At 40.5% G+C, this 26,675-nt stretch overlaps 1 protein-coding gene across 1 annotated transcript in view; it reads left to right on the forward strand.

The window, feature by feature from the left end:
- Nucleotides 1-938: 938 nt before the first annotated feature.
- The window catches only part of GTSF1 (gametocyte specific factor 1), a 425,087-nt gene continuing 399,350 nt past the window's right edge, over nucleotides 939-26,675 (forward strand). The window contains exon 1 of the mRNA XM_053708268.1: nucleotides 939-956. The gene's annotated coding sequence lies outside the window, so the exon portion shown is untranslated. The remainder of the gene's footprint in view (nucleotides 957-26,675) is intronic.

The following is a 26,675-nucleotide window of genomic DNA, read 5'->3' on the forward strand; positions in this document are numbered from 1 at the left end:
ATTTTTTTTCCAGGGACACTTTGCAGCAGAGCAAGCAAGCGGGTTACTGGAGTATTGACGACCTACTGTTCAACTGCTCTGCCCACTCAGTTCTGCAATCAAAACACACCCATTTGATAGTAAAAGTATAATTTAGACTTATCCATAGTTTATTATACAGATTACAGCACCAAGCTCTTACACCTACCCAGTCTCTGGAACACATTCTGGGCATATGGTTATTTTTATAACAAAGGATCGCAATTAGGCAAATAAAATGTGAACCTATTCAATAACAATAACACTATTCCATTAGGAATTAATTATATTTAAATAATACACTACATCTATCTATCATCTATCTATGTATGAATATGTGTGAGTGTGTGTGGCAAAAGAGGTAACATTTCCAGGGACAAAAAAAATCTAGGGACATACAACAAAATCCAGGGACTGTCCCTGGAAATCAGGGACTGTTGGCAACTATGCCAGGGCTGTCCAATCTAAAGCCTGGGGGCCACAATACATTAAATCTGTTTGCCACAGCCCAATATTGCTCTTCTTTCTTACCACATATGCAAACAAGTTCTTGTGTAAATCAAATTGATATGTTTCTTTGTATATCTGTATAGGTTTGTAGTGCATATCTGAAGTTTACTTTTGTAAATATATGTAATTTTGCAATTTAAAGTTTATATGTCAACTCCTACAAACAAAAAATAACTTCCAAAAATTCCCACTGCAGCACTGCTCCAGCTATTAGTTAGAGATAAAAAAAAAAAACATGAAAGAGAATAGGTATTCCAAGAAAGCAAACAAGCAGGGGTCACATTTAATCTGAGAACTATGGTAAAACTGTCTGTGAGCCAATTAAAATGACCGTAACAGACCACATGTCCACTTAAATGTATTAGCTCTGGCTGGCTACAGATAGCTCATTGTTTTAGCAGTTAGTGGGGCAGCTACTCCAGCACACGGTAAGAAACAGATCTTTACATTTTGTAAAAGAGAGTGTTTAACATAAACATCATTTTTTAACAAATATTAATTTGGTTCATGTTGTGGAATTTGAGTGCTACCATTTATTTGCAGGTTTCATGCTTTGTGGATAGTATGTTAAAACTCTCACTGTGTTTGTGTATATTTCTAATACAATTTTTTTTTAACATTGCAGGCTACTCCAATGAATGAATGTAACTTTGTATAGTGCTGTGTAAAATGTTGGCACTTTAAAAATAGTATATGTACATAATCTAATATATATATATATATATATATATATATATAAAATTTATGATTAAAAAAAATGACATTTTTTTTTTACCTGCCTGTAAGTCACAAAAGTATTAAAAAATCATTAAAAAAAACCTTTAGTTAAATAAGCTGCATTATGAAATTTAATTGGTGCCTAAATGACATGATATTGTTGTTTATACTTTGTTTCATCCCCTCTCCCAGTTCCTAGTCTTACATTTTTAAAATGCCAATTTTCCAAAATCCAAACTATTCTGAAATCTGAACCTTTTTCCTGATACCAAGCAGTTTGGATAAAGTAATAATAAAAGCAAATGAACAAATGGTCTTAATCTTTAATAATAAAATACTGATAAGTTTGTATTTGTATTTTTTTTTTTTTTTTTTAATGCATTATATTTTATTATTGGCTAGACTAGTACTTGTTTCCTCTCTTGAAAAGTACCTTTTTCCTCTCGCTAACAAACTATAGTGATAGTTTTCTAACCATATGTATAACTAATATTTCTTACTAGCCTGGGACTACTGGTAACACTTGCATATATAAGCCTGAACACCTTCCATTGATTCAAGTATTTCACTTAATGCAGGTGCTGTTGATTGTATTCTACTATATAGCGAGCCTAGTCTAAAGAGAGGAGGATTCTTCCTACAATACAGATTTGTTTGAATATTAGGACCAGTTCATATTGAGAGAGCATGAAAAATGGTAGCTGACTAAGCAGAGCATGGCCATACTGCGCAACTAAAAGCTTTATTTTTTTATTAGCATAGGTGATTTTATGCATACAATTATTTGCACCATTTTAAACTGTATTATATTTTTTGTTTGTTCAGGTACAAATCCCTAAATACGGAATTCTAAACGCATTCTGAAATCCAAACCTATGTAACACTACCTTTTTAGGTTACATATATAAACTGTATTATGACATGTAAATATTGCCTAAATGACATACAATATTGTAGTTTACACTTGGTTCCATCCTCTCTCCAAACTGTCCCATGTTACAGCAGAAACAATTATTTCAAATCCCACTTAGTTTTGATAAAGGGTTTTATACGTGTATGTATGTTCACATTTTGTAGCGTACTGCTTCGTGAGAAACTCGTGGATTTCTTAGACCTTTGGATCCAGACAGACCTGGTTAGAATTTTTTTTTTTTATATATATATATATATATATATATATATATATATATATATATATATATATATTTATTTATTTATTTGATACCATACACTTAGTTTTTAACTAGATGCAAAGTGTGTTTAAAGGGATAGTCTAGTCAAAATTAAACTTTCATGATACATATAGACACCAATCAGCAAGCTCTACCCAGGTGCTGGACCAAAAATGGGCCGGCTTACATTCCTGCTTTTTCAAATAAAGATGCCAAGAGAACAAAGAAATATTGCTAATAGGAGTAAATTAAGTTGTTGCTCAACATTGCATGTTCTATCTCAGGGTTCTTTAAACCACAGGTCGGGACCCATTACTGGGTCGCAACACCATGTTTACTGGGTCGTGGCTTGTGTGTCTGTTGCATGAAAGTGTGTGTGTGTGTGTCTGTTGCATGAAAGTGTGTGTCTGTTGCATGAAAGTGTGTGTCTGTTGCATGAAAGTGTGTGTCTGTTGCATGAAAGTGTGTGTCTGTTGCATGAAAGTGTGTGTCTGTTGCATGAAAGTGTGTGTCTGTTGCATGAAAGTGTGTGTCTGTTGCATGAAAGTGTGTGTGTGTGTCTGTTGCATGAAAGTGTGTGTGTGTCTGTTGCATGAAAGTGTGTGTCTGTTGCATGAAAGTGTGTGTCTGTTGCATGAAAGTGTGTGTGTGTGTCTGTTGCATGAAAGTGTGTGTGTCTGTTGCATGAAAGTGTGTGTGTGTGTGTCTGTTGCATGAAAGTGTGTGTGTCTGTTGCATGAAAGTGTGTGTGTGTCTGTTGCATGAAAGTGTGTGTGTGTCTGTTGCATGAAAGTAAGTGTGTGTGTCTGCATGAAAGTGTGTGTGTGTCTGTTGCATGAAAGTGTGTGTGTGTCTGTTGCATGAAAGTGTGTGTGTCTGTTGCATGAAAGTGTGTGTGTGTCTGTTGCATGAAAGTAAGTGTGTGTGTCTGTTGCATGAAAGTGTGTGTGTGTCTGTTGCATGAAAGTGTGTGTGTGTCTGTTGCATGAAAGTGTGTGTGTCTGTTGCATGAAAGTGTGTGTGTCTGTTGCATGAAAGTGTGTGTGTCTGTTGCATGAAAGTGTGTGTGTGTTGTGAGAGTGTGTCTTATTACGTTTTACAACACTTTGAAGTTTGACTACAATCAGGAGTGAAGTACACACACATTTAGTCACTTTGCAAAAATTGCAGCTATCTTGTTGTATATTAGTTACTAATATTTTCAAACAAAGTATAAAAATAGGGTCGCAAAGATATGTGGTATCATCATAGTACCTAAAGTCGAAGGGGCTATTTCTACTCTGGCTAAGAACTACGATCTCTATAGATGATAGCTGCTCCTTTAAGGAGCCCATGGACAAAAAACTGGAAGCTTATTTGAAGATGTATGTTCTTCAATGGCAACCTGCAGTTTGTATTGCCACAGTAGCAAGTGCGGCATCTTATTGGTGTGACACCTTGTCTGAATCAATTTTAGTAGAGACTCTGGAGGAGATCCAAGATAGGATTAAGGCTTTCAAACTAGCCGGTTACTTTATTTCTGATGCTAACATGCAAATTATTAGACTGGGGGCCAAGATGTCTGGCTTCACTGTCCTAGCCAGCAGGGCATTTGTGGCTAAAATCTTGGTCAGCTGATGTTACCTCTTAGTCCAAGCTTCTGGCTCTTTCTTACAAGGGGAAGACCTTGTTCAGACCTTGTCTGGCAGAAATAATTTCTGATATTACGGGTGGGAAAAGGGTCTTTTCTACCACAAGACAAGAAGAACAGATTTAAAGGATGTCAAAGTAATTTTCGTTCCTTTCGTAAATCCAAAGGTCAAAAGTATTCCTCTCCCTCTTCCAAGCAGGAGCAGTCCAAGTCTTCTTGGAAGCCCAATCAGTCTTGGAATAAGGGGAAGCAATCGAAGAAACCCTCAGCTGAGTCTAAGTCAGCATGACGTGTCGGTCCAGGTTCGGATCAAATGGAGGGCAGACTTTCCCTGTTTTGTCAATCGTGGAGACCAGATGTCCCAGATCCTTGGGCTGTGGACATAGTGTCTCAGGGTTGCAAAATAGAATTCAAAACCTTCCCTCCCAGGGGCAGATTCCACCTCAAGATTATCTGCAGACCAGGTAAAAAAAGAGAGGCATTCTTGAACTGCGTTCAGGACCTTTCCTCCCTGGGAGTGATTATTCCTATTCCAGTAAAGGAACAGGGTCTAGGATTCTAATCAAATCTGTTTGTGGTTCCCAAAAAAGAGGGAACTTTTTTCGACCCATTTTAGACCTAAAGTGCCTCTACAATTTCTCAGGGTACCGTCCTTCAAAATGGAAACCATTCTTCCTTTGGTCCAAGAGGGTCAGTTCATGACGACCATAGACCTGAAGGACGCGTATCTTCATTTTCCCATCCACAGGGATCATCACAAATTCCTTAGATTTGCCTTCCTAGACCATCACTTTCAGTTTATGGCTCTTCCGTTTGGTCTTGCCACAGCTCCCAGAATTTTCTCAAAGGTTCTGGGGGCTCTCTTGGCAGTGATCAGGTCTCGGAATTGCAGTGGTGCCATACCTGGGCGACATTGGTTCAGGTGCCATCTTTTCAACAAGCAAACTCTCGTACAGAGATCTTGTTGTCTTTTCTACGTTCCCACGGATGGAAAGTGAATCTAACAAGGGTGGTTTTCTTAGGGACCATAATAGATTTCCTATCTATGAAAATTTTTCTGATGGAGGTCAGGAAATCTAAAATTCTCTCCTCCTGCCTCTCTTTGAGCCACTGATGCCCAAACAGTAGACTAATGTATGGAAGTAATTGGTCTGATGGTAGCTTCCGTGGACATCATTCACTTTGCACGATTCCATTTGAGAGCTCTGCAATTATGCATTCTCAGACAATGGAATGGAGACCATTCTGATCTGTCTGAGGATAGATGTACACCATTCAACAGATTCTCTCCCATGGTGGTTTTCTCAGGATCATCTGTCTCAGGGCACATGCTTCCGGAGACCTGTCTGGGTGATTGTGACCACGGATGCCAGCCTGCTAGGCTGTGGAGCAGTCTGGGACTTGTTAAAGGTGCAGGTACTATGGACTCGGGAGGAGTCTGCTCTCCCCATAAACATCTTGGAGTTAAGTGCGATTTTACAATGCTCTGATGGCTTGGTCTCAATTGTCCTTAGCCTGGTTTATCAGGTTTCAGTCGGACAACATCACCTCAGTGGCTTACATCAACCACCATGGAGGAGCTCTGAGTTCCTTAGCCATGAAGAAGATGGCACGGATTATTCGGTGGGCGGAAGCTCCCAATTGTTTATCTTTTATCCACATTCCAGGAGTGGACAACTGGGAAACGGATTTCCTGAGAAGACCGACATTTAATCCCGGGGAGTGGGCTCTTCATCCGGAGGTGTTCTCCAGGTTAATCTTCAGATGGGGGGGTGCCGGAGTTGGATATGACGGCATCTCAGCATAACCCCAAGCTTCCAAGGTACGGTTCAAGGTCAAGAGATTGCTCTGGCGGTTCCTTGGGATTTCGGTCTAGCATACCCGTTTCCTCCTCTTGTGCTCCTTGCATGAGTTATTGCTTGTATCAAACAAGAGAGAGCATTGGTAATTCTAATAGCTCCTGCATGGTCTCGCAGGATCTGGTATGCAGACCTAGTGAAGATGTCATCTCTGCCGCCCTGGAGGTTGCCTCTGAGGAAGGCCCTTCTAACTCGGGGTCCATTCCTCCATCCAAATCTCATTTCTCTGAAGCTGACTGCTTGGAGATAGGACGCTAAGTTCTGTTTAAGCGTGGATTTTCTGATTCGGTCATTGAGACCATGATCCAGGCTCGCAAGCCTGTTACTCAAAACATTTACAATAAGGTATGGCGTAAACACTTTTTTTTTTTTTTTTTTTGTGAATCTAAGGGACACTCTTGGAGTTTGGGTCAGGATTCCTAGGATTTTGTCTTTTCTCCAGGAAGGTCTGGAGAAAGGGTTGTCAGTTCTCTGAAAGGTCAGATTTCTGCATTGTCTATTTTTGTTACACAAGCGTCTGGCGAATGTGCCAGATGTTAATCCTTTTTGTCAGGCCCTGGTCAGAATCAGGATTGTGTTTAAACCTGTTGCTCCTCCTTGGAGCCTTAATCTTGTTCTTAAAGTTTTGCAGCAGGCTCCGTTTGAGCCGATGCATTCCATAGATATTAAGTTGCTTTCTATGAAGTTTTTTTTTTTTTGTTTTGTTTTTTTTTTCTTATTGCTATATCTTCTGCTCGGAGCATTTCGGAACTGTGATTCGCCTTACCTTATCTTTCATGCGGATAAGGCGGTTCCTCGTACTATATTGGTGTTTCTTCCTAAAGTGATTTCGGATAGAAATATTAATTGGGAAATTGTTCCTTCTCTCTGTCTCAAACCTTCTCATAAAAAAAAGTCTGTTGCACAACATGGATGTTGTGCGTGCTCTAAACTTCTACCTACAGGCAACTAAGGATTTTTGCCAGTCTTCTGCCCTGTTTGTTTGTTTCTCAGGAAAGCCTAAGGGTCAGAAGGCTACTGCTACTTCTTTCCTTCTGGTTGAGAAGTATGATTTGTTTTGCTTATGAGACTGCTGGACAGCAGCCTCCTGAGAGAATTACAGCTCATTTCACTAGGGCTGTCTCCTCTTCTTGGGCTTTCAAAGATGAAGCTTCTGTGGAACAGCTTTGCAAGGCTGCAACTTGGTCCTCTCTGCATACTTTTTACAAATTTGATACTTTTGCTTCGGCTGAGGCCTCTTGGTGGAAAGGTTCTGTTTAGGTCTGCCTGTCTTGTTCTCCCACCCTGTCCATTCTGTGTACTCTAGCTTGGGTATTGATTCCCACTAGTAATTAGAATGATGTTGTGGACTCTCTCCATATCTTAGGAAAGAAATACTTAAGAGATACATTTCTTTCTTTCCGGATATGGAGAGTCCACGACCCCCACCCTTTTTTTAAGACAGTTATTTTTGACTAAACCTCAGGCACCTCTACACCTGCTTTCCCCCCCCCCCCCCCTTTTTTTTTTTTTTTTCTTTTCCATTTCCCTTCGGTCGAATGACTGGGGATTATGGGTAGGGGATTGACAACAGCTTTGCTGTGTTGCTCTGTGCCTCCTCCTGCTGGCCAGGAGTGATATTTCCACTAGTAATTTAACGTTGTGGACTCTCCATATCCGGAAAGAAATGTATCAGGTAAGCATAATTTTTTTTTTTTTTTTTTTTTTTTTTTTTTTTGAGACACACACACACACACACACACACACACACACACACACACACACACACACACACACACACACGTGTCGGGGTTTGGTGGGAAACGGCAACAGCTAAAAAGGTGACATTGTGCATTTGCAACAAACTGCATATTTCTACAATTATTTATCTTGCATGTCTGTGTTTGTCAATGTCCTTTTGTGTGAGATAGTATGAATATGTTTGCTATTATACTTAGTGTACTCTGTGCACAGTGCAAGAGTGTTCAGGTTTGGTCTGAACTAAGGTGGCAACCCAAATCTTTTGCAAATGAAAGTATATTGTAAAAATGCTTCCATTGCAAATTGAAATGCACCCCCTGCACATTTAATTTTTGGCCTTTTCCCTTTATGTCATCTTAGGCAGTAACCTATTTCTGAAATATGATAAATAGTGTAAATTTGCATTTTTTATGTCTCAAACAGGGTGGATTTGATTTAAATCAAACTGATTTAATTCACGATTTAAATCACTAGTCAGTAAGGCTGGATTTAAATCATAGTTTTCTACATAAAGACTAATTCTTGCTGGTATAACTTTAATTCACAAGTAGATGAAGATTTTTAGAATAACAACTTTTCATATTATTTTTTTTTATCCCCAGTTTAATAGGTTAATCAATATAATTCATATTTGGACAACTTTTCTGTTGTACTTAGGAAGGAGAAAAATAATCATTACCATAATAACAATTTAAATAGATTTATTCAACTGAAACAATAACATTACAGCATACTAAAACTAATTTGGCTAAACAAAATATATATATTTTAAGAAGCTTAGACTGTCAGCCCAGCCTACACATGAAAAACTTAAATACTGTACTCTGTAGCTCACTCGTCATCTTCAGCTTCTTCTTTGTTCATAATCTGGAAAAGAAAAACAAGCTTACCTGCTTTATCGGGTCCCAAACGATTTCTCCATTTAGAATGAATGAGTCCAAAGGAAGAGAATGTTCTTTCAACGCCTGCAGAAGAAGCTACTGCTGTTAAAAGTGAAATCATTACTTGAACAGTCTCTAAATCCAAGTGCTTAAGTGACTTCCACCAGTTCACTGGTGTGACTTTCTTTAAAATATCTTCAGCAAACATATATTTCTTGAATGGTTCCCCCTTAGCTTTGACGTTTATTATAGTTGGCATTACAGATGGATGATTGCTGGATACCCATGTCATAGCTAACTCCTCTTCCTCAGCACTTAAGTTTTTACCCTGATACTGGATATTGACAATATTTGCCAAAAAATGAGCTGGAGTCGGTGCTTGTCCCATTCGTTTTTTTTAATGCTTGTAATTTAATTCTGTCCATGTGTAGTTGAACTTGAAATTCTGTTTTTAAGTGTTCACACAGTTCCTTCCAAATTTCAACAGCATCAGCAATAAAACAGCTATTTTTCTGTATTTTGTTTAAAGCTTCAGAGATGGGTTTCAGGATGCTCAGCATATGTTCAACATTTCTCTTAAGCCCAATGTTGAGGATTTTGGCTGTGACAGTGCCATCTATTTTATCTCTATTTTCTTCACAAACTGTCATCAGAATAGGCCAGTTCTTGATATACTACTCAAAACAGTCCACCACAGAGTTCCAACTAACATCTTGTGGGAGCGTTAGCTTGGTTCCACCCATCCTTTTCAGAGCTGCTACAGCAAAATGATTGTTATGGAAGTATTTAGCAAATTCAACAACATTAGGCTTTATTTCTGGAACACTTCATGATGGAATAACCTTTGGATGGTAATATATTTTCCTCAAAAAGCATTTTATTTAAATAAATCCGATTTTAAATAAAAAAAATCAGTTTTTTTTTTGTTTTTTTTTGTTGTTTTTTTAAAAAATCATTGATTTTTATCCACCTTGCTCAGAAATGTTTCCATTGTTGCTACAATGAAAAGTTAAACCACTTTTAGGTTCAAAGGAAATCAAAACACCAAGTGTATGTGTATGTATGTGCCACTTTTAAAAGGGACACGTATAGGGTTGCCACCTCGGCCATGTTTTCCTGGACACTTATGCGTTACACATGCTGCAGGGTGTGCAGAGGGGAACATGAATTGCACCCCTGGTCAGCACACAATTAGTGATCCTGGATAGCACTAATCGTGTTCCTCCATGCAAACCCTGCAGCATGTGTAACTCATAAGTGTCCAGGAAAACATGGCCGAGGTGGCAACCCTAGACACGTATGAAAAATACATGTCAGGGCTCTTTAAAGAATCTTTTGTACAAGAACCCTGACACACATATTTTTCATGGGTCCCTTTTTTTAAAGCGACAGTATGGTAATTCTACTTATACACAATACTATAAAAGTGTCACCCTATCCGCTGTGACTGTACATAATGTGACATGTATACAGTTTATATCACACCCTACAATACTCTTATACACAATACCATACAACTGTCACCCTATCTGCTGTGACTGTATATAATGTGACACAGGTATACAGTTTATCACACCCTACAATACTTATACTGTGTATGTGTGTATATAATATTATGTAAACACATTGTAATTACAAGACATTTTTGTGTGTGTGTTGCTATAGAATATCATATCAGCCAAGTCTTAAAGGACCAGTCAACACAGTAGATTTGCATAATTAACAAATGCAAGATAACAGGACAAAGCAATAGCACTTAGTCTGAATTTCAAATGAGTAGTAGATTATTTATTTTTTCCACTCCTCCTGTACCATGTGACAGCCATCAGCCAATCACAAATGCATACATGTACCATGTGACAGCCATCAGCCAATCACAAATGCATACACGCTTATTCTGTGAATTCTTGCACATGCTCAGTAGGAGCTGGTGACTCAAAGTTTAAATATTAAGACTGTGCACATTTTGTTAATAAACTGTGTGTTTTTTTTTTTTTTTATTGCATGCTCTATCTGAATAATGAAATTTTTTAATTTTGACTTGAGTGTCCCTTTAATGTTTTTAAAACGAAACAAATTTGTAATACAATTTTTAATGCAATTATTTTTTAAGAAGCCCAATTTGGAGGCGCCAATCTGGGTTTTAGTCGAAATACAAAAGCCCAGGTGTGGTGTTTTGCATTTATCTGAAAAGGCCAATTAGGTACAGATATGTAGCAGAGCTATCCTTGAAGTCAGCAGTGGGTATCTCCTGTTCTGAGAATTAGAAATCTGAGCTAAATTACATGAAAAGAAGGCAAAATAAATATTGAAAATATATTGTAAACTTGTTTATTTTTTAGTTCTTTTGCAGCTCCTTCCTGACCTTGTTAAAAATGTTGCTACTTTGCTCCAGTTCAATGCAGGGATTCTTTGCCCTCTAGTATAAAAATATAATACAGTATTTCTATGTTGTAGCAAAGCAGTTACAATTTGAAACAGGAACTGGAAGGATCTGCAAAGGACTATGGGGATTGTAGTATAACAGTGAAGCAAATTTTGGTTTCAGTATCTTGTTAGTACAGGGTTTTTTTTTTTTTTTTTTTTTTTCTTAAAGGGGCATTACATAAATGCAAGATATGTAAGCAAAGATTAGACTGAGAATAATATATAGATATATAATTTTAGAAATATTAGTAGTTTTAATATGGGGGGGTTAAGTTTGAGTGTATATAAAATAATGGGCACTCTGTAAGTTTCATTTTCTGCTGAGGCAGCAGAGTACAACCGAGGAATGTGGCAGTGAAAGTCCACAATTTTAATTACTAAACTACAGGAAAAAAGAGCAAAATAATGTAATGTAAAAATGTATGTATAAATACCTACACACTCTCTCTCAACAAACTTAGCAGCTTCTGTGAGAAATATCTGCTTATCTCGGAGGAGAAATTTATTGCCCTGCTTTGTTTGTAATGGGGGTTGTTTTCTATTGCATTCCTTGGCTTTATTGAACAGTGCCTTGAATCATTGCTATGTGATACAAATGTATTATAAACTTTATACCTTTTATTAATATCTGATTATTTTTTCCCCCTTTCCTGGCAAATGCGGCCCTTTTTAAAGGGACAGTCTAGTCAAAATAAAACTTTAATTATTCAGATAGGGCATGCAATTTAAACCAACTTTCCAATTACTTTTATCAAATTTTCTTTATTCACTTGGTGTTCTTAGTTGAAAGCTAAACCTAGGTAGGCACATATGCTCATTTCTAAGTCCTTGAAGGCTGCTTCTTTTCTGAATGCAGTTGACAGTTTTTTTTTCACAGCTAGAGTGTTGTTAGTTTGTGTGCCATATAGATAATATTGTGCTCACGCCCATGGAACTACTTTATGAGAGGGCGCTAGAAATTGCTAAAATGCAAGTCTGTCAAAAGAACTAAAATAAGGGGGGCAGTCTGCAGAGGCTTAGATACAAGGTAATCACAGAGGTGTTAGTTATATAAAACTGGGGAATGGGTAATAAAGGGATTATCTATCTTTTTAAAACAATAACAATTCTGGCGCAGACTGTCCCTTTTAAAGGGACTTTAATACTCATGCTAAATCACTTGATGCAGCATAACTGTAAAAAGTTAAGCAGAAAATATCACCTGAGCATCTCTATGTAAAATGCTTTGCCTTTGCTGTGATCTCATGAGATTTCATAGAACTTACTTAAACTGAATAGGAAAATAACATGACTGTGCCTGCACATGACAGATGCACGCTCCCTAGCTTGTCCTGGTACAAGCATCCTGACTGGCTGCTTAAAGTCTCTTTACCGTATGGTGTAAATAGAAATTTGAGGTAAAATATCTTCCTTTTCTACATAGATGTTCAGTATATATATATATATATATATATATATATATATATATATATATATATATATATATATATATATATATATATATATATATATATATATATATATATATAATTTTATATTTAATTTTTTTATTTTTTTTAAATCTGCTTTTTACAGCTTTGCTACATCACTTTAATGTGCTTCAACATTTTGGGTATCATGTCCTTCTTGTAATATGTGTCAGCCTGTAGATGGTTCAGTATAAAGAAGCAAATTTGTTCTCCCCTTGAAATGTAAAATTGGCATTTTTGTCTTTTATTGGGTTTTGTAAGCTGTCATCTATCATTGTAGTTAATTTAGCCTTCCATGTATTTTAAATCTCGTAGAAAAATGGTTATTTTACTTCAGTTTCTTGTTTGCTATTTAAAGGGACATAAAACCCAATTCATTTCTCTTGTTAGGTGTATCCAGTCCACGGATCATCCATTACTTGTGGGATATTCTCCTTCCCAACAGGAAGTTGTAAGAGGATCACCCACAGCAGAGCTGCTATATAGCTCCTCCCCTAACTGCCATACCCAGTCATTCTCTTGCAAGCTCTCAACATAGCTGGAGGTAGTAAGAGGAAAGTGGTAAAATATAGTTAGTTTTTTCTTCAATCAAAAGTTTGTTTTTAAATGGTACCGGAGTGTACTATTTTATCTCAGGCAGCATTTAGAAGAAGAATCTGCCTGCGTTTTTCTATGATCTTAGCAGAAGTAACTAAGAACCACTGCTATTCTCACATATGTCTGAGGAGTGAGGTAACTTCAGAGGGAGAATGGCGTGCAGGGTATCCTGCAATAAGGTATGTGCAGTTAAGTTTTTCTAGGGATGGAATTTGCTAGAAAATGCTGCTGATACCGGATTAATGTAAGTTAAAGCCTAAATACAGTGATTTAATAGCGACTAGTATCAGGCTTGCTATCAGAGGTATATATTCTGATTAATGTGCAATATAAAACGTTTGCTGGCATGTTTAATCATTTTTATATATGCTTTGGTGATAAAACTTATTGGGGCCTAGTTTTTTTCCACATGGCTGGCTTTATTTTTGCCTAGAAACAGTTTCCTGAGGCTTTCCACTCTTATAGTATAAAAGTTACAGTTGGTGCAGTTAAAATTACAAACTGTGACATTCAGCTTCCCTCAGCAGTCCCCTGCATGCTATAGGACATCTCTGAAGGGCTCAAAAGGCTTCAAAAGTAGGAGCTGTGGCAGTTGTTATGACTGTTTAAAAAACATATATTTCTCTTGTTAAGTGTGTTCAGTCCACGGGTCATCCATTACTTATGGGATATATTCTCCTTCCCAACAGGAAGTTGCAAGAGGATCACCCAAGCAGAGCTGCTATATAGCTCCTCCCCTCACATGTCATATCCAGTCATTCTCTTGCAACCCTCAACAAAGAAGGAGGTCGCGAGAGGAGTTGGAGTTTTTACTTAATTATTCTTCAATCAAAAGTTTGTTATTTTAAATGGCACCGGAGTGTGCTGTTTTTCTATCTCAGGCAGTATTTGGAAGAAGAAACTGCCTGCGTTTTCTATGATCTTAGCAGGCGTAACTAAGATCCACTGGCTGTTCTCGACATTCTGAGGAGTGGGGTAACTTCAGAAAATGGGAATAGCATGCGGGGTCCCCCGCAAATGAGGTATGTGCAGCACAATTTTTTCTGGGAATGGAATTGACTAAGAAAACACTGCTGTTACCCGTATGATGTAAGTACAGCCTTAAATGCAGTAGTAGCGACTGGTATCAGGCTGATAAATGTATGCACAGTAGAGTTATTTTCTAGGGACTAGAATTTGACTGAGAAAATACTGTTAATACTGAAATAATGCTTAAGCCTTATTTGCAGTGGAAGCGACTGGTAGCAGGCTTAGTGATAACTTTGCATGACATTAAAAAAAGTTTGTTTTTAAAACGTTTACTGGCATGTTATTCGTTTTGTGAGGTACTTTGGTGATAAATCCTTTTGGGCATGATTTTTTTCCACATGGCTAACGTATATTTCTGCATAGAAACAGTTATATCAGGTCTCCCACTGTTGTAAATGAGTGGGAGGGGCCTTTTTTAGCGCCTTGTTGCGCAGTTAAAATTCTAGCACAGTCTTCCTGCTTCTTCCTCCTTGATCCAGGACGTCTCTAGAGAGCTCAGGGGTCTTCAAAATTCATTTTTGAGGGAGGTAATCAGTCACAGCAGACCTGTGACAGTGTGTTTGACTGTGATAAAAGCGTTTAAATCTTAATTTGATATCCGTTTTTGGGTACTGAGGGGTTAATAATCCTTTTGCTAATGGGTGCAATCCTCTGCTAATTATTACATTTAAAGAATTGTTGACTATAACTGAATTAGTTCTTTGTTATTCAACTGTGTTTTTTAAAAGCGCTGCAGCGTTTTTTTATATTGCTTGTAAACTTATTGAAAGTAATTTCCAAGCTTGCTAGCTTCATTGCTAGTCTGTTTAAACATGTCTGATACAGAGGAATCTGCTTGTTCATTATGTTTAAAAGCCGATGTGGAGCCCAATAGAAATATGTGTTCCAATTGTATTGATATTACTTTGAATAAAAGTCAATCTGTACCGATAAAGAAATTATCACCAGACAACGAGGGGGAAGTTATGCCGTCTAACTCTCCTCACGTGTCAGTACCTTCGTCTCCCGCTCGGGAGGTGCGTGAGATTGAGGCGCCAAGTACATCAAGGCCCTTACAAATCACTTTACATGATATGGCTAATGTTATGAAAGAAGTATTATACAATATGCCCGAATTAAGAGGCAAGCGCGACAGCTCTGGGTTAAGGACAGAGCGCGCCGATGACACGAGAGCCATGTCTGATACTGCGTCACAATTTGCAGAACATGAGGACGGAGAGCTTCATTCTGTGGGTGACGGTTCTGATTCGGGGAGACCGGATTCAGAAATTTCAAATTTTAAATTTAAGCTTGAGAACCTCCGCGTGTTGCTAGGGGAGGTGTTAGCGGCTCTGAATGATTGTGACACGGTGGCAATCCCAGAGAAATTATGTAGGCTGGATAAATACTATGCGGTACCGGTGTGTACTGACGTTTTTCCTATACCAAAGAGGCTTACAGAGATTATTAGCAAGGAGTGGGATAGACCCGGTGTGCCTTTTTTCCCCTCCTCCGATATTTAGAAAAATGTTCCCTATAGACGCCACCACACGAGACTTATGGCAGACGGTCCCTAAGGTGGAGGGAGCAGTTTCTACTTTAGCCAAGCGTACCACTATCCCGGTGGAGGATAGCTGTGCTTTCTCAGATCCAATGGATAAAAAATTAGAGGGTTACCTTAAGAAAATGTTTGTTCAACAAGGTTTTATATTACAGCCTCTTGCATGCATTGCGCCTGTCACTGCTGCAGCGGCATTCTGGTTTGAGTCTCTGGAAGAGGCGATTCGTACAGCACCATTGGATGAGTCTTTGAGCAAGATTAGAACCCTTAAGCTGGCTAATGCATTTGTTTCGGATGCCGTAGTGCATTTAACCAAACTTACGGCTAAGAATTCCGGATTCGCCATACAGGCTCGCAGAGCGCTATGGCTTAAATCCTGGTCAGCAGATGTAACTTCTAAGTCTAAACTACTGAACATTCCTTTCAAAGGGCAGACCTTATTCGGGCCCGGCTTGAAGGAAATTATTCCTGACATTACTGGAGGTAAGGGCCACACCCTTCCTCAGGACAGGGCCAAATCAAAGGCCAAACAGTCTAATTTTCGTGCCTTTCGTAATTTCAAGGCAGGAGCAGCATCAACTTCCTCCGCTCCAAAACAGGAAGGAACTACTGCTAGTTACAGACAGGGTTGGAAAGGCAACCAGTCATGGAACAAGGGCAAGCAGGCCAGAAAGCCTACTTTCGCCCCTAAGACAGCATGAAGACAGGGCCCCCTTTCCGGAGACGGATCTAGTGGGGGGCAGACTTTCTCTCTTCGCCCAGGCTTGGGCAAGAGATGTACAGGATCCCTGGACGTTGGAGATTATATCTCAGGGATACCTTCTGGATTTCAAAACTTCTCCTCCACAAGGGAGGTTTCATCTGTCAAGGTTATCAACAAACCTAGTAAAGAAAGAGGCATTTCTACAATGTGTACAAGACCTCTTAGTGATGGGAGTGATCCACCTAGTTCCGCGAACGGAACAGGGGCAAGGGTTTTATTCAAATCTGTTTGTGGTTCCCAAAAAAGAGGGAACCTTCAGACCAATCTTAGACTTAAAAATCTTAAACAAATTCCTAAGGGTTCCATCGTTCAAGATGGAAACCATTCGGACCATCCTACCCATGATCCAAGAGGGTCAATATATGACCACAGTGGACTTAAAGGATGCCTACCTTCACATACCGATTCACAAAGATCATTATCGGTACCTAAGGTTTGCCTTTCTAGACGGGCATTACCAATTTGTAGCTCTTCCCTTCGGGTTAGCTATGGCCCCGAGAATTTTTACAAAGGTTCTGGGCTCACTTCTGGCGGTACTAAGACCACGAGGCATAGCGGTGGTTCCATACCTAGACGACATTCTGATACAAGCGTCAAGTTTTCAAAATGCAAAGTCTCATACAGAGATAGTTCTAGCATTTCTGAGGTCGCATGGGTGGAAAGTGAACGTGGAAAAGAGTTCTGTTACCACTCACAAGGGTCCCTTTTCTAGGGACTCTTATAGATTCTGTAGAGATGAAAATTTACCTGACGGAGTCCAGGTTATCAAAGATTCTCAATGCTTGCCGTGTCCTTCACTCCATTCCAAGCCCATCAGTAGCTCAGTGCATGGAAGTAATCGGCTTAATGGTCGCGGCAATGGACATAGTGCCATTTGCGCGCCTACATCTCAGACCGCTGCAACTATGCATGCTAAGTCAATGGAACGGGGATTACTCAGATCTGTCCCCTTTGCTAAATCTGGACCAGGAGACCAGAGATTCTCTTCTCTGGTGGTTGTCACGGGTTCATCTGTCCAAAGGAATGACTTTTCGCAGACCAGATTGGACGATTGTAACAACAGATGCCAGCCTACTAGGCTGGGGAGCAGTCTGGAACTCCCTGAAGGCTCAGGGATCGTGGACTCAGGAGGAGAAACTCCTCCCAATAAACATTCTAGATCAATGCTCTTCTAGCTTGGCCTCAGTTAGCAACACTGAGGTTCATCAGATTTCAGTCGGACAACATCACGACTGTGGCTTACATCAATCATCAAGGGGGAACCAGGAGTTCCCTAGCGATGTTGGAAGTCTCGAAGATAATTCGCTGGGTAGAGTCTCACTCTTGCCACCTGTCAGCGATCTACATCCCAGGCGTGGAGAACTGGGAGGCGGATTTTCTAAGTCGCCAGACTTTTCATCCGGGGGAGTGGGAACTTCACCCGGAGGTATTTGCTCAACTGATTCGTCGTTGGGGCAAACCGGATCTGGATCTCATGGCATCTCGCCAGAACGCCAAGCTTCCTTGTTACGGATCCAGGTCCAGGGACCCGGGAGCGGTGCTGGTAGATGCACTAGCAGCCCCTTGGGTTTTCAACATAGCTTATGTGTTTCCACCTTTTCCGTTGCTACCTCGACTGATTGCCAGGATCAAACAGGAGAGAGCATCCGTGATTGCTAATAGCGCATGCGTGGCCACGCAGGACCTGGTATGCAGACCTAGTGGACATGTCGTCCTGTCCACCATGGTCTCTACCCCTGAGGCAGGACCTTCTAATTCAGGGTCCTTTCAACCATCCAAACCTAATTTCTCTGAGGCTGTCTGCTTGGAAATTGAACGCTTGATTCTATCAAAGCATGGGTTTTCGGATTCGGTTATTGATACATTAATACAGGCTCGGAAACCTGTTACCAGAAAAATTTACCACATGATATGGCGTAAATATTTATATTGGTGTGAATCCAAGAGTTACTCATGGAGTAAGGTTAGGATTCCTAGGATATTGTCTTTTCTACAAGAGGGTTTGGAAAAGGGCTTATCCGCTAGTTCACTAAAGGGACAGATTTCTGCTCTGTCTATTCTTTTACACAAGCGTCTGGCAGAGAATCCAGACGTCCAGGCTTTTTGTCAGGCTTTGGCTAGGATTAAGCCTGTGTTTAAAGCTGTTGCTCCTCCGTGGAGCTTAAACTTGGTTCTTAAAGTTCTTCAGGGTGTTCCGTTTGAACCCCTTCATTCCATTGATATTAAGCTTTTATCTTGGAAAGTTCTGTTTTTGATGGCTATTTCCTCGGCTCGAAGAGTCTCTGAGTTATCTGCCTTACATTGTGATTCTCCTTATCTGATTTTTCATTCAGACAAGGTAGTTCTGCGTACTAAACCTGGGTTTTTACCTAAGGTTGTTTCTAACAGGAATATCAATCAAGAGATTGTTGTTCCATCATTATGTCCTAATCCTTCTTCAAAGAAGGAACGTCTTTTGCATAATCTAGACGTGGTCCGTGCCCTGAAGTTCTACTTACAGGCAACTAAAGATTTTCGACAAACTTCTCTGTTTGTCATTTACTCTGGACAGAGGAGAGGTCAAAAGGCTTCGGCTACCTCTCTCTCTTTTTGGCTTCGTAGCATAAGCTTAGCCTATGAGACTGCTGGACAGCAGCCTCCTGAAAAGATTACAGCTCATTCCACTAGAGCTGTGGCTTCCACCTGGGCCTTTAAGAATGAGGCCTCTGTTGAACAGATTTGCAAGGCTGCAACTTGGTCTTCACTTCATACTTTTTCCAAATTTTACAAATTTTACAAATTTGACACTTTTGCTTCTTCGGAGGCTGTTTTTGGGAGACAGGTTCTACAGGCAGTGGTTCCTTCTGTTTAAAGTTCCTGCCTTGTCCCTCCCATCATCCGTGTACTTTAGCTTTGGTATTGGTATCCCATAAGTAATGGATGACCCGTGGACTGAACACACTTAACAAGAGAAAACATAATTTATGCTTACCTGATAAATTTATTTCTCTTGTAGTGTGTTCAGTCCACGGCCCGCCCTGTCTTTTTTTTGAGGCAGGTTCAAAATTTTAAATTATAACTCCCGTCACCACTGCACCCTATAGTTTCTCCTTTCTCGTCTTGTTTCGGTCGAATGACTGGATATGACATGTGAGGGGAGGAGCTATATAGCAGCTCTGCTTGGGTGATCCTCTTGCAACTTCCTGTTGGGAAGGAGAATATATCCCATAAGTAATGGATGACCCATGGACTGAACACACTACAAGAGAAATAAATTTATCAGGTAAGCATAAATTATGTTTTTTCGTTTTGTTAATTTGTTTTTTGTATTAAGGGGTTAATCATCCATTTGCAAGTGGGTGCAATGCTCTGCTAACTTGTTACATACACTGTAAAAATTTCGTTAGTTTAACTGCCTTTTTTCGCTGTTTCATATTTTGGCAAAATTTGTTTCTCTTAAAGGCACAGTAACGTTTTTTTATATTGCTTGTTAACTTGATTTAAAGTGTTTTCCAAGCTTGCTAGTCTCATTGCTAGTCTGTATAAACATGTCTGACATAGAGGAAACTCCTTGTTCATTATGTTTAAAAGCCATGGTGGAACCCCATAGGAGAATGTGAACTAAATGTATTGATTTCACTTTTAAAGATAACAGCTGATCTTTATTGTTTAAAGAATTATCACCAGAGGATTCTGACGAGGGGGAAGTTATGCCGACTAACTCTCCCCACGTGTTGGACCCTTTGACTCCCGCTCAAGGGACTCACGCTAAAATGGCGCCAAGTACATCAAAGACGCCCATAGCGATTACTTTGCAGGACATGACGGCAATCGTGGATAATACCCTGTCAGCGGTATTAGCCAGACTGCCTGAATTCAGAGGAAAGCGCGATAGCTCTGGGGTTAGACGTAATACAGAGCGCGCAGATGTTTTAAGGCCCATGTCTGATACTGCGTCACAATATGCAGAAGCTGAGGAAGTGTGGGTGACGTCTCTGACTCGGGGAAACCTGATTCAGATATGTCTACTTTTAAATTTAAGCTTGAGAACCTCCGGGTGTTGCTTGGAGAGGTTTTAGCTGCTCTGAATGACTCTGACACAATTGCAGTGCCAGAGAAATTGTATAGACTGGATAAATACTACGCGGTGCCGGTGTGTACTGACGTTTTTCCAATACCTAAAAGGTAATGGAGTGGGACAGACTCGGTGTGCCGTTTTCCCCCACTCCTATTTTTAGAAAAATGTTTCCAATAGACGCCACCACACGGGACTTATGGCAGACGGTCCCTAAGGTGGTGTCACAGTTCAATCAGAATCTGCTTAATAAAAGGACCAAATGTGCAGATTAATAATTTATACATTTCATGCTTCTTCAGAAAATTAAGTTAATTGTTCCTAGATGAATCATTGAATTAAAATTCTGTTTAGTGATATGATTCACCTTAGGATTTAATTTACCACCTTGTAGTTGTATGTTTATCTTTAACAAACACAAAACTACTGTGTGATATTTAAATATATCTTAATAAGTAAACATGCAAGGTAAATAAGTAAGGTATGGTAAGCTTTAGAAGTAATGAGGATTGGCAACATGTCACTATTAAAGTAAACTCTTTGGGGTGATAGAAACTTTCCTATTGATAATATTATCATATGTGATTGCACTGCATCAGCTAGCGAACAATAAAAGTACATTTGACAACTTGGTAAAAGTTCCGGTAAAAATTGTTAACTTCATATCCTTATAAAAGTATATGAACGATTATGCAACATAAGTATTATAGGCAGATCAACTTGAATAGTTCGGATATCCAAAGCGGTAAGTACTTACACGCTGTGAAGAGAGGGAGAGGAGCTTCAGGCTGCAGCTGCGGCACTAGTGTGTTTGAGCGCGAAGTCCGTTCACAGAGGGAGGCGGTACTGAGGCGGAGCAAACCAGAGACAGCGTAAGCCGTCAGAATTCTGTATCACAGGAAGAACCAGAAGGAGGAGGCTTGGAAGAATCCCAATCAGTAAGGAGAAACTCAATTACAAGCAATGAAGGGGAGAACTAAAGCTCCTTATAAAGGGAGCTAGGCAACCATAATTAAAGGTACAGTGCAAGAGGTTCAATTATATGACAGGTGGAGGGAGCAGTTTCTACTTTAGCAAAGCGTACCACTATCCCTGTCGAGGACAGTTGTGCTTTTTCAGATCCAATGGATAAAAAATGAGGTTACCTTAAGAAAATGTTTATTCAACATGGTTTTATCCTGCAGCCCCTTGCATGCATTGCTCCTGTCACTGCTGCTGCGGCGTTCTGGTTTGAGTCTCTGGAAGAGGCCTTTCAGACAGCTACTCCATTGACTGAAATACTTGACAAGCTTAGAACACTTAATTCTTTTGTTTCTGATGCCATTGTTCATTTGACTAAACTAACGGCTAAGAATTCTGGATTCGCCACCCAGGCGCGTAGGGCGCTATGGCTTAAATCTTGGTCAGCTGACGTGATTTCAAAGTCTAAATTACTTAACATTCCCTTCAAGGGGCAGACCCTATTCGGGCCTGGTTTGAAGGAAATTATTGCTGACATTACTGGAGGTCAGGGTCATACCCTTCCTCAGGACAGGGCCAAACAGTCTAATTTTCGTGCCTTTCGAAACTTCAAGGCAGGTGCAGCATCAACTTCCTCTGCTACAAAACAAGAGGGAACTTTTGCGCAATCCAAGCCGGCCTGGAAATCTAACCAGGCCTGGAGCAAAGGCAAGCAGGCCAGAAAGCCTGCTGCTGCCTCTAAGACAGCATGAAGGAACGGCCCCCTATCCGGCAACGGATCTAGTAGGGGGCAGACTTTCTCTCTTCGCCCAGGCGTGGGCAAGAGATGTTCAGGATCCCTGGGCATTGGAGATCATATCTCAGGGATATCTTCTGGACTTCAAAGCTTCCCCCCCACAAGGGAGATTTCACCTTTCGAGATTATCTGTAAACCAGATAAAGAAAGAGGCATTCTTACGCTGTGTGCAAGACCTCCTAATAATGGGAGTGATCCATCCAGTTACACAGATGGAACAAGGACAGGGATTTTATTCAAATCTGTTTGTGGTTCCCAAAAAAGAGGGAACCTTCAAACCAATTTTGGATCTAAAGATCTTAAACAAATTCCTCAGAGTTCCATTGTTCAAAATGGAAACTATTCGGACAATACCTATGATCCAGGAGGGTCAGTACATGACCACAGTGGATTTGAAGGATGCTTACCTTCACATACCGATTCACAAAGATCATCATCGGTTCCTAAGGTTTGCCTTTCTAGACAGGCATTACCAGTTTGTGGCTCTTCCCTTCGGGTTAGCTACAGCCCCAAGAATTTTTACAAAGGTTCTGGGGTCTCTTCTGGCGGTCCTAAGACCACGGGGCATAGCAGTGGCCCCTTATCTAGACGACATCCTGATACAGGCGTCAAACTTCCAAATTGCCAAATCTCATACGGACATAGTGTTGGCATTTCTGAGGTCGCATGGGTGGAACGTGAACGAGGGAAAGAGTTCTCTATCACCCCTCACAAGGGTTTCCTTCCTAGGAACTCTGATAGATTCTTTAGAAATGAAAATTTACCTGACGGAGTCCAGGTTATCAAAGCTTCTAAATTCCTGCCGTGTTCTTCACTACATTCTGCACCCTTCGGTGGCTCAGTGCATGGAAGTGATCGGCTTAATGGTAGCAGCGATGGACATAGTGCCATTTGCGCGCCTACATCTCAGACTGCTGCAATTATGCATGCTCAGTCAGTGGAATGGGGATTACACAGATTTGTCCCCTCTGCTAAATCTGGATCAAGAGACCAGAGATTCTCTTCTCTGGTGGCTATCTCGGGTCCATCTGTCCAAAGGTATGACCTTTCGCAGGCCAGATTGGACAATTGTAACAGATGCCAGCCTTCTAGGTTGGGGTGCAGTCTGGAATTCCCTGAAGGCTCAGGGATCGTGGACTCAGGAGGAGAAACTCCTCCCAATAAATATTCTGGAGTTAAGAGCAATATTCAATGCTCTTCTAGCTTGGCCTCAGTTAGCAACCCTGAGGTTCATCAGATTTCAGTCGGACAACATCACGACTGTAGCTTACATCAACCATCAAGGGGGGACCAGGAGCTCCCTAGCGATGTTAGAAGTCTCCAAGATAATTCGCTGGGCAGAGTCTCACTCTTGCCATCTATCAGCGATCCATATCCCAGGTGTAGAGAACTGGGAGGCGGATTTTCTAAGTCGTCAGACTTTTCATCCGGGGGAGTGGGAACTCCATCCGGAGGTGTTTGCTCAATTGGTTCATCGTTGGGGCACACCAGAATTGGATCTCATGGTGTCTCGCCAGAACGCCAAGCTTCCTTGTTACGGATCCAGGTCCAGGGACCCAGAAGCGACGTTGATAGATGCTCTAGCAGCACCGTGGTTCTTCAACCTGGCTGATGTGTTTTCACCGTTTCCTCTGCTCCCTCGACTGATTGCCAAAATCAAACAGGAGAGAGCATCGGTGATCTTGATCGCGCCTGCGTGGCCACGCAGGACCTGGTGGACATGTCATCCTTTCCACCTTGGCCTCTGCCTCTGAGACAAGACCTAGTACTACAAGGTCCTTTCAATCATCCAAATCTAATTTCTCTGAGACTGCCTGGAGATTGCACGCTTGATTTTATCAAGGCGTGGCTTCTCCGAGTCAGTCATTGATACCTTTTAATACAGGCACGAAAGCCTGTAACCAGGAAAATCTATCACAAGATATGGCGCACATATCTTCATTGGTGTGAATCCAAGAATTACTCATGGAGTAAGGTTAGGATTCCTAGGATATTGTCCTTTCTCCAAGAGGGTTTGGATAAAGGATTATCAGCTAGTTCTTTAAAGGGACAGATTTCTGCTCTGTCTATCCTTTTGCACAAGCATCTGGCAGAGGTTCCAGACGTCCAGGCATTTTGTCAGGCTTTGGTTAGAATTAAGCCTGTGTTTAAACCTGTTGCTCCTCCATGGAGCTTAAACTTGGTTCTTAAGGTTCTTCAAGGAGTTCCGTTTGAACCCCTTCATTCCATTGATATCAAACTTTTATCTTGGAAAGTTCTGTTTTTGATGGCTATTTCCTCGGCTCGTAGAGTCTCTGAGTTATCAGCTTTACAATGTGATTCTCATCTGATTTTCCATACAGATAAAGTAGTTCTGCGTACAAAACCTGGGTTTTTACCTATGGTGGTTTCCAACAAGAATATCAATCAAGAGATTGTTGTTCCATCATTGTGTCCTAATCCTTCAAAGAAGGAAAGTCTTTTACATAATTTGGACTTAGTCCGTGCTTTAAAGTTTTACTGACAAGCGACTAAAGATTTTCGTCAAACATCTTCCCTGTTAGTTGTTTACTCTGGACAGAGGAGAGGTCAAAAGGCTTCGGCAACCTCTTTCTTTTTGGCTTCGGAGCGTAATACGCTTAGCCTATGAGACTGCTGGACAGCAGCCCCCTGAAAGGATTACAGCTCATTCTACTAGAGCTGTGGCTTCCACCTGGGCCTTTAAAAATGAGGCTTCTGTTAAACAGATTTGCAAAGCGACGACTTGGTCTTCGCTTCATACCTTTACAAAATTTTACAAATTTGATACTTTTGCTTCTTCGGGGGCTATTTTTGGGAGACAGGTTCTACAGGCAGTGGTCCCTTCCGTTTAAGTACCTGCCTTGTCCCTCCCTTCATCCGTGTACTTTAGCTTTGGTATTGGTATCCCACAAGTAATGGATGATCCGTGGACTGGATACACCTAACAAGAGAAAACATAATTTATGCTTACCTGATAAATTTATTTCTCTTGTGGTGTATCCAATCCACGGCCCGCCCTGTCCTTTTAAGGCAGGTCTAAATTTTAAACTACAGTCACCACTGCACCCTATGGTTTCTCCTTTCTCGGCTAGTTTCGGTCGAATGACTGGATATGGCAGTTAGGGGAGGAGCTATATAGCAGCTCTGCTGTGGGAGATCCTCTTGCAACTTCCTGTTGGGAAGGAGAATATCCCACAAGTAATGGATGATCAGTGGACTGGATACACCACAAGAGAAATAAATTTATCAGGTAAGCATAAATTATGTTTTTTTATTTATTTTAATTTTTGTTTCATTATTCAGGCAGAGCACACAAATTTAAGCATATCTAGATAGGCGCAGGAACTGGGAGCTAGTTACTTATTGGTGGAGATTTTTATATATATATATAATACCGCAATGATTTAATTGCTTTCAAAAATAAAAAGGTTAATAGTGTGGAAAATGACTACAGGGAAAGGCGGGTGTACAAGTGGTTATATGGCAAAGATGAGATGCCGTTTAGACGCCGCAGAAATCTCAGATCCAAGAATACCTTAAGTATTGTAGACAGTAGCGGAGGGGATTCCTCTGAAAGTGAAACAACTAAAGACAATGAAGGGCCCACTGAGAATAGCCAACAACCTTTTTTAGGGGTAGCTACAAGGTCCACCCTAAAACCTCCAATACAACATATGGCGAAAAAAGGCCAAGGAAATTCAAGACCCGCAGGGGAGGTCACAAATGCAAAACAAAAACAAGTGAAAAAGAAATAGATATTGTATTTAATCTCAGCAGTAGACCACTTAGTGAGGCTGAGATTTCTCTATTGAATCACGGCCTATATTTTGTTCCAACTCCCCACACTGATCCTTTTGAGAGATTGGTTGATATCCATAGGTTTCAGCGACAACTGAAGCTTAGGGATCACTTCAGAGAGCAGGCATACACACCAGATTTACACAAGAAAAAGTCTTCTTTTGAACCACCAAACACTCACCCCTCAATTAGGAACTACACCAGGTTACTCACTTATAATATCAATGATGAGTCCCAGATTGCTTCCTACCCTAATCTCAGCACTGCTGAAAGACAAGCACTTACTGAGTTGAGCAACGATAGAACTGTCATTGTGCGCCCTGCGGATAAGGGTGGATCTATCGTTGTTCTTGATTACACTGACTATCGCAGTGAAGCCTTAAGACAATTGGCGGACTCTGAAACCTATGTAAAATTGAGAGGGAATCAAACACACATGTACAAAAAGGCAATTGATACTTTTTTACAATGTAGCTTAGAGGCTGGCTTCATCACTGAAAAAGAACTGCTGTTCTTAACCACTGAACATCCTATAGTCCCTGTACTATACTTACTGCCTAAAGTCCACAAAACTTTAGTGAACCCCCCAGGCAGACCTATTGTGTCTGCCCGGGGTTCGGTATTAACCAACATTGCCATCTTTGTTGACTCTTTCCTACAGGATATTGTCAAAAACACAAAGGCTTATTTACAAGATTCACCTTGCCTGTTGAGG

The sequence above is a fragment of the Bombina bombina genome, chromosome 3 (assembly GCF_027579735.1).
Source record: "Bombina bombina isolate aBomBom1 chromosome 3, aBomBom1.pri, whole genome shotgun sequence".
Classification (NCBI taxonomy): Eukaryota; Metazoa; Chordata; class Amphibia; order Anura; family Bombinatoridae; genus Bombina; species Bombina bombina.